This window comes from Mauremys reevesii, linkage group 5, assembly GCF_016161935.1.
Source record: "Mauremys reevesii isolate NIE-2019 linkage group 5, ASM1616193v1, whole genome shotgun sequence".
NCBI lineage: Eukaryota > Metazoa > Chordata > Testudines > Geoemydidae > Mauremys > Mauremys reevesii.
In genome coordinates this window covers 34,624,414-34,633,016 of record NC_052627.1, presented here as the reverse complement: position 1 = coordinate 34,633,016, position 8,603 = coordinate 34,624,414, and the positions used below count along the sequence as shown (strand labels likewise).

The window sequence follows — 8,603 nt, the reverse complement described above, 5'->3', positions numbered from 1 at the left end:
AGAGTTCATTGAATGGAACTCTACAGTGTCCTGCGGTACTGTATGTCTAAAAGTTACTCAACTGCAACGTAATAAAGCTTAATAGGCCAGTGAAGCATAAATGTTTGCTTTGTTAAAATTAGCTCTTTAAAGCAGGATAAAATAAATGGCTAGTTGCTCAAAGAAACTCACCTACAGTGTCGGAGGATCTGTTCAGCTGTAAATTGATTGAAGGAGATTGTCTTAGACATCAGTATATTACAGTGATTCTATTCAACAGCTGAATTCTTCAATTTTATTTCACTGGGGATGTTAATCAGTTCCTTGACGTGATATTAGTTACATTTAAACTGAAAGGAGATGGATTCAGTCAGACTTACATGGCTAACTCTGTTAAGACCTCACTGAAAGAACAGAAAAATGAACAGCTAGATGTTAATTGGATCACACAACTAGCAAAGGCCATGCTTTTAGATAGACTTTATTATAGATATTTTTGGACCATGAATTAATGTTAAGGCTGTGAACAATAAAAGCCAGGAAATGGAAGGATGACACTTCTCTTAACTTACACTTAATGAAAAAGGGGAAAAAAAGACACAGTACCCTTTATTACATTTCAGTCCAGTATTCTGGTAGCTAGCTACCACATAAATCTCAGTGATATCTAAACAACTTCAAACTTTACCATAAGCAAGGACCTGTATATTCCACAAATTCATGGATGCATAATTTGTCACATATTTTACCAGCACTGCTCTTCTGAATCTCAGCTTCATCATATTGTTATTATTATGGGAAGAATGTGACAAAGAGTCATTGCAGTTTGTCTTGAAAGCTGTGAAGTAGAAAACCATTCCTTACTCTAAGAAGAAGGCTCTGTCTCACCTCCATCACTGAAAGTTCCATTGTTCTTGAGTAGAGTGACCAGATGTCCTTATTTTATAGGAACAGACCGATATTTTGGGGATTTTTTTCTATAGGCGCCTATTACCCTCCTCCCCCGTCCTGATTTTTCTCAACTTGCTGTCTGGTCACCCTATTCTTGAGATCATGGAGGGAGAGACAGTTTCTGATATAGTCTGGAGCTGTACAGATTAACACAACAAGATTTTAAACTTCATGCAATGGGCAGCCAGGGATGTGGTCAGAACACCAGAATGATGTGCTGTTCTTCATCCATAACTGTCAGCAAAAGCCTGCTGCATTCTGTACCAAGTGGAGTTTCATAAGGGTTGATAGCTTCAATCGTAGGATGGTGCATTTATACAATTAAGCCTGGAGATAAAAAATGCATGGATCACTATGACCAAAACTGCACTTGACAGGATAAAGCATAACCCTCTTTAAGGCTTAAGATGGAAAGCAAATTTGTCTGCCATTGCTTCTTCAGAACCAAAAATAAGGATTTCAGTCATAGTACATACCTTGAAAATAATGCAGTTTTGCATCTGATACATCTACTAGTCAGCCAAAATTACTTGCCTGCAGTTTGCTTTCAATATCTATCCCTTAGTCAGTTTGCAATTATTATTATTATAGTAAACGTGAATTCTATCAATCCAATTTAACACTTGTTTGTCTGGAAATTTAGCAACATTCAAGACTGGAAGGTGGAGGTAGGGGGGAGGGAGAGAAGGGGAAACTACCTGGACTGCTAACCCAGATCAGTACAGTGAAAAACAGGCAAATAAAAACATTCTGTTCTACTCAAATAGCTCACTTTCCTGTTACCTACATTGGTATTCAGTATTTCATTGCATGTTCATTTCTAGTTTTAAGTTTGCTCAGAATATGTAACTCTGGGACTCCACCTCTTGGATAGTATTCTACACTATGGTCAGACAACTGTAAGAGTTCTCCCTCCGCTTTTGTTATAAAGGAAGGCACATCACAGAGTACTTTTATAGCTGCACTACAGTGTATGCCATCACAATGCATTTATTTTTTTTTAATGTCTTCCCTGATATGATGTGAAAAACTATCTTTAGAGAGGTACTCCATATGCTGTGCTCAGTAGCCATTTTTTTGCCATTGAGGATTCAATAATGCTATCAGAGGTTTTCTGTCTATTTTCTTTTCCTCTCTTTCTTCTACTAAGAAGCTGCACAGAAGCTGAGCTCCCAGGAAGCTATAGAATATCGTCATTACTAGAGCTGAAGCAAAAGAGGGGAGGTATTTTTGGGGAGCCAACTGAAAACAGCTGCCACAGCATAGCATATTGTCCATATGCGGGAGCAGGATCTGTACCAAAAACAGAAGACTGAGACTTCCTCCCTCTCTCAAGCTGCTGACAGCAAACAGTGAGTGATCAAGCTGCTAAAACTCCATCTAACTACTTAAGAGGCACTGTCAAAGAGGAGTTATTTTATATTCTTGAAGCCTATAAATTTCATCTGCTCTGCAAGGTGAATTTTAAGAACATTGAGTTAGTGTAAAAGAGACTCTCCCTTCCTATACTAAGTTTATATTTGTTTAAATAACTTGAACCAGAGAAGATATTATGATGCTTTCAGCCCTTTAATTTAAATAGGGGATTGCAACTTTGTATAAACTGGCATTTTAACCGGAGTTTAAGGAAAAGAACTGTTGAAAACTTGAAGCTTGAGCTGGGCTTTGATTGAAAATTGCCAAGGGAAAGAAAAGCCTGAACTTAATCAATGTATAATATTTTTTTTTAGGCCAGAGCCAAGGGAGTTTCTTCACCAAAGTGCAATTCCACTGCAGTTACTAGAATTACACTGATATAAAACTCAGAGTAACAGAGTGATGAATCAATCTCGTGAAATGGGAAAATATTGCTAACAGATGCAGGGGACACTCCACTAATCAAACTACTAGGACACTGGGTGCTTGCAATGACACCTGGGTTGACTTGCCTCTACTCAAAGGACCCCTGGAACTTTATAATGAAGTGACTTTGGATGAAGATCAATGTCCGCTATCTGACAGACACATCTACTTGCTGTAAACAGATGAAAACCAGCCAAATATGAGAAAAGTGATAGTACAATGTGTAACCCTTCTGCCAGTTGGATCCAGCAGCAACAAGTGTCATGTTTAGTATCTAGGGGTTCCTTTTCAGCAATACAACAAAACCAGCTAACCCAGTCACCTCTAAGAGGCAGTACTTCCCTTCTCGCAAGCACAGGGTTTGAGTGTAGAAAATAAACTTTTAATAAAAGGATGGAAGTAACCCAGTATTAATTTGGGAAAATGCCACCAGCAGGATTCATAAACATAAAACCATGAGCAAAAGACCAATCCCAGAGTACGTTGGACTGTGTCCTTTTGCCTCAGGTTCTTAAATCTAGGAACCAAAAGTTTGCTCCACCGCAACCCGTTCACAGTTGTCCTTGGCCATTGAAGACCCAGAGTTCAGAGGTGCATCTGCATGAGCTTGCCTCCCACCCTGTGGTGGTGGTGGTGGGGCACCTGGCATGCTCTGCTGTCCAGGCATTTGCTTTAGCATCAGTTGTCTTGACGGTCACTCACCACTCCACTCTGCTGGCTGGTCACCACTCTGTTCCACTTCCTGCCCTGCCGGCGGCTCACCTCCACTCTGTTGACTGCCCTGCCGGCGGTTCACCTCCACTCTGCACCCTCTGGTATGTCTTGAGGTCCCACCAATTCATACAGCTCTCAGTGATTTCAGCAGTTAGTGGGGGAGCCTCACTGCTAGTGCAGACTGGGCAGTCTCTTACATCAAAGACACTCCCCTAAAGCACAGGGCTGCCTGAAGGATTCAGGGGGCCTGGGGCAAAGCAATTTTGGGGGCCCCTTCCATAAAAAAAAAGTTGCAATACTATAGAATACTATATTCTTTGTGGGGGCCCCTATGGGACCTGGGGCAAATTGCCCCACTTACCCCCCCTCTGGGTGGCCCTGCCAAAGCAGGCCTCAAAGGCCTAGTTACCAGTGATTTCAGCTCTATTAGTGTGCAACAAGACTCTGAATTGAATCTTAACCAGCTCTCTTATTACACAGTGGAGAGAGAAGGGGTCAAATGGTGTCTAGGACTCTTAGGCAGGGCCCACAGCACCAAATACACATACCTGTCCCCACCTTCTCTCAACTCCACTGGACTTTGGCACCCATGTCTCCTGCTTAGCAAGTGCACTTTAGTTGAGGGTGAGTCCCTCAGTCAAGGTATGCGAAGCACAGTTCTGCTTCCCTTGATTCACACAACAAGGATACACAACCCTTTAGTACCATTGCCCCAATAACAAAATAACTTGTGAGCCAACACCAGCCAAAAGTGATAATTTGGGCAAAGCAGTCCCATCATGGTGAGCACCCAGGAAGGGTGGGTGTGCCCATGCAAACAAGGTCGGCTCCTGAAGTCCTCTTCCACAGCTCATCACTAACTCTTTACATTTGTAAGCAGGGTCTGAATGAGCTCTTGCCCTCCCCGGGAAAGCTCATTCAGACCCTGCTTACAAATGTAAAGAGTAAGCCCAGATGATGCAGGGTTTATCATTGTAAGAGTTAGATAAATCTTATAACAGTATGTGTCTTGGTAAGGAATGGGGAGAAAACTGCTAAGGGCTGATTTTTTTAAAATAAAGTTACTCATTTTTCTCACCCACTTCTTTGATAAAAGAAAATGTCGATTTTTATTCTGCACTTCTATCATCTTTCCTGAGATCTGAACAAACCTGTGGAAAGGGAAATAAAGATTATGAACATTCCACTTAAATCTAAAGTTCAGGAAATTCCTAACTATTCCACAAGTCTGGAACTATTTATTTAAGTCTTGTATTTCTTCCCACAGTGGATGGTATCCCTTCATCTGGCTAGTAACCAGCCAGGCTTCCTATGGCCCAAATCTTGGTGTAAGCAACTATTATAACTCTTATCTGTGTATTATTATTTATATTACAGTAGCACCTAGAGGCCCCAACTGTGTGCTGGGTGTTATACATATAAGAACCACTCTCTAACTAGACATGATGGAGTGGGAGGACTCCCCATTTTACACCTGAGGAACCGAGATACAAAGGGATTAAGTGATTTGCCTAATTATGTCTATGGCAGAACTGGGAACTGAACACAGGCTGCCTGAGTCCACATTTTTCCAGACTTCTGAAAGTCGGGGCCCCTTCAGGAAAGAGAGAGAGAGACACACACACACACCCCTACCTACCTACCTACCTCCTCTCTTTCCCTCCCTCCCTCCAATCATACACTTGTTCTTTTCTTCTTTTCCTTAATTTAAAATAAGACATCCACACCGACTTCCATCTGTGGGAGCTGCTCTGGGGAAAACACTGAATCAGGGCATCTGGCTCTGCCGACCCTTATCATAGCCACACATGCTTCCTAGTCAGGAGTGAGCTTTTATGGGTACTGGCGGCCTTTTCTGAACGCCCAAGCAGAGAGAAGATTATAATCACTTTGTACCACTACTGTCTTCTGCCTGGTGGACTTTGTAGCTTGGGGGACTATGCAGTTTGGTTCACTCTGGTAGCTTGGGTAAACTTGAGCTGAATCTGAACCATCATCTACACCATAACTTTTGTGTGTGTTATTTCTTGAACTGAATAAATAAAGTTACTGCTACTAATGTCCATTGCAATAGATCTGTAGATCACCATGCTTGGTATCTGCTTACGCCAGTGATATTATTTGAATACCTCTGTTGAGACGTGTGAGCAAGTTCTGAGACATTGTTGCTAAGGAACCAACCTTCTTTGTGTTCAGTATTTCAGTATCACATTAGATGTAATTGTAAGTGTGCCCTGGGCAAGTCAGTATGCCCAGGAAGTATGTGTAATGCAGACATGCACACACTTGCAAGTCCAAAGAAACTGATTTTTCTTCAAAGATTGTATCAGTACTGTCTATTTTGTGGCTGTTTTCATGTCCCCATACATATTTGTGAAAGCAGCTACCCTGCAATCATGTGTCATATCATTATATGTCTCTACAACCATACAATTTTACACCAATCAGTGAGCTGTGCTTTGATTTTCTAGCCATTTTCAAAAATGAGTATAAATGGACTGATACTCAATCCCTGGTTCTGAATTCTCACCAAGCTGTAAGCAAAGATTAGATGCAGGCTAAGAGCTAATGCAAACTTCACAACCCCCTAATACTTCTATATCAGGTCAAACAAAAAGACTGAATTTAAAAAATCCCTGAATTTTGGGATAGTTCTGCTCTGGAACTAATCTCTCCAAGTCTGGCCCATCTGGTATGCTGTTCTATTAGCATATACATTTAATGGGACTACTCATGCTCTGATGAAGAGAGAGTTATGGATGAATCCTTAAATATGATTTATGACTTTTTACTTTTTTGTTGGTCTAAATCAAAGTTCTAGTCTCAAACATGCCATGGCTGCAATTTCCCCTTGCTCTGGCCTCCAAACACTACTTTGGCTGTGCATAGGGGCCACAAAGGAATTGCAAGAAGCCAGGAGGGAATACCCTGGCACAGAAGCTGAGTAGGGCTGACAGAAGAGGCCACACAATGTGATTGGAGTGGAAGGAATATGTTGGAAGAGTATAACATAGCACTGAGAACGACGTGGGTTTCTGGGCTGTTGGACATTCCATAGGCATTTCTGTGAAGTCTGGTATATATTACTCGTAAGCACCCCATATGGTAAAACTGTCCTTGGCTTCACTAGGAGTATAGTCTGATCACCACTGAGCACTTCTGAAAATCCTTCCTATTGGCTACAGTGGGGCTCCATGTGGATGTACGAGTCTGTCTGCATGGAGTTCTTTGCAGGATCGGGCCCGTACTTTGCAAATCCAGACTTCTTCTGATTTTAATTGTGCAGCCTTATGACCTTAACATCTTTTTTGTATTTAATTTGTCAAATGTTATTTCTTCACATTTCACATTACGTAACAGCAATAGTGCACATACTCAAAAATACTAGTTTTATAGATTTTGAGTAGCCTCTCCCTGCAGCCATGCTGATGTAAAAAGGAATACAAGCAAAGTAATAAAGTCATAATAAACACGAGTCAGGCACTTTAAGAAGGTACTTAAGAATTTATTGCCCCAATCTTGCAAACAGATACTATAGTAACACAGGTGCTTAACTTTATACATGTGAGTACTCCAATTGAACTCAATTAGACTACTCACCTGTATAAAGTTAAGCAGCTGTGTTTACAGGATCTGGTCCTTAGTTGGGTCTTTGTATTTGAAATTTGTAAAAATATAATTTTCTAGATCCACACACATCAAGGGCAAACCAGTAAGAAGTGTGCAAGCTGAAAAAATGTGATTTATAGTAATAGACTGCAGCTACCTGCTGTTTGTGTTAAATATGAATCATTACACAGCAGCACCATTGGTTATGGAACCAGATGAGAAACTGATTTTTTCTGATCTCCAGAGCAGGCATAAATGACCAAAACATATGATATATTTGTTAATTAAAGTAGTGGCAGAATTCCGGTAGGACTACTCTGATGTTTATTATAAGCTGTGTTTTGCAGTCTAGTAATGAACGGTAACTCATGTCTCTTTACCCAGTTTGTTTAAAATATTTTTTCTTTTATTACTGAAATATGAGAACATTTTCTGGTGTTTAATATTTATGGATAAAGAATGAACAAATCTTCTGTATCTTGTCTGCTTGTTTATGAAATATAAATTGAAATTTTAAAGCTTGTTACTGTTTATGATGAATTGTCCTTTTTTGTATACTTATTCAGACCCTTGTGTATGTAAGTATAGTTCAGTGTACGTGAAACCTTTTAAGGATTCACTGAGGCTGTAAATTCATTTCTGTGCATGGAAAAAAGACTAGAGTAACAAAGATGCACATTGGGTAGCTGTCCGTGTACACTTCAGATATAAAACATGCCTTCATTAAGCAACTGTTTAACAGATTACCCATACAGCTTTTCTGGGGGGTCGTTTAAGTTTGTTTTCTTAACTAAAGAGAAAGGACTCGAGCTGAAACTGTTTTTTTGAATTGATCGAATAACCTTACAGCAGCCATCAATAGTGTAGGATACAAGAAAGCAAAAATGGTATTGCCGATGGTTTAGTTACGTACATTAGAAAAGTGGTCAATATAACCATTTAGGCTTTGACTCAAATTACGCAGCCACAATAGAAAATACTTATACTCTGTTACGATCTCAGGAAGGTGAGTTTGTTTAGAGTGTTGACTAAGAATCCCTCTGAACAGGGCCTCACTAGTGACAATATCAGCTATGGTGTTGCTAACACAGGGGAAAAAACAATTCAAAGCCGGATCATAAAACAATTTGATCAGTTACCTACATGCCAGTTTTACAAGGTTTCCTTCGCAATAGATCTATAGCCGTCAACCCTTTTAACCTACTTCCCAATGAATAATGTTAGCCCCAGGATCTAACACTCCTAACTACCTAAAAATAAATGCCTACATTCATGACAGACTGTATAGAAAGAGTGCAGTAGAAAAAGCTTGACACTTGGTCTCATTTTCTGACTGTAGAACTTGAAAGGCAGTATGAAACCATTAACTATTGTACAGTTCTACAATCTTAGTTAACCACAGTAACTTGGTTGGTTTTAAAGCTACTGTACAACAATTTTGACCAGAATCTGTTCCAAAATAGAGACACAAACAGCAACTCTGACAATATTTAGAACACATATACAAG

General features: G+C 40.2%; 1 long non-coding RNA gene across 1 annotated transcript in view; it reads right to left on the bottom strand.

The window, feature by feature from the left end:
- Positions 1-242: 242 nt before the first annotated feature.
- LOC120406780 overlaps positions 243-8,603 on the bottom strand; it is a 58,147-nt gene continuing 49,786 nt past the window's right edge. Inside the window, exon 3 of the long non-coding RNA XR_005599578.1 lies at positions 243-329. This is a non-coding gene — a long non-coding RNA (uncharacterized LOC120406780). The remainder of the gene's footprint in view (positions 330-8,603) is intronic.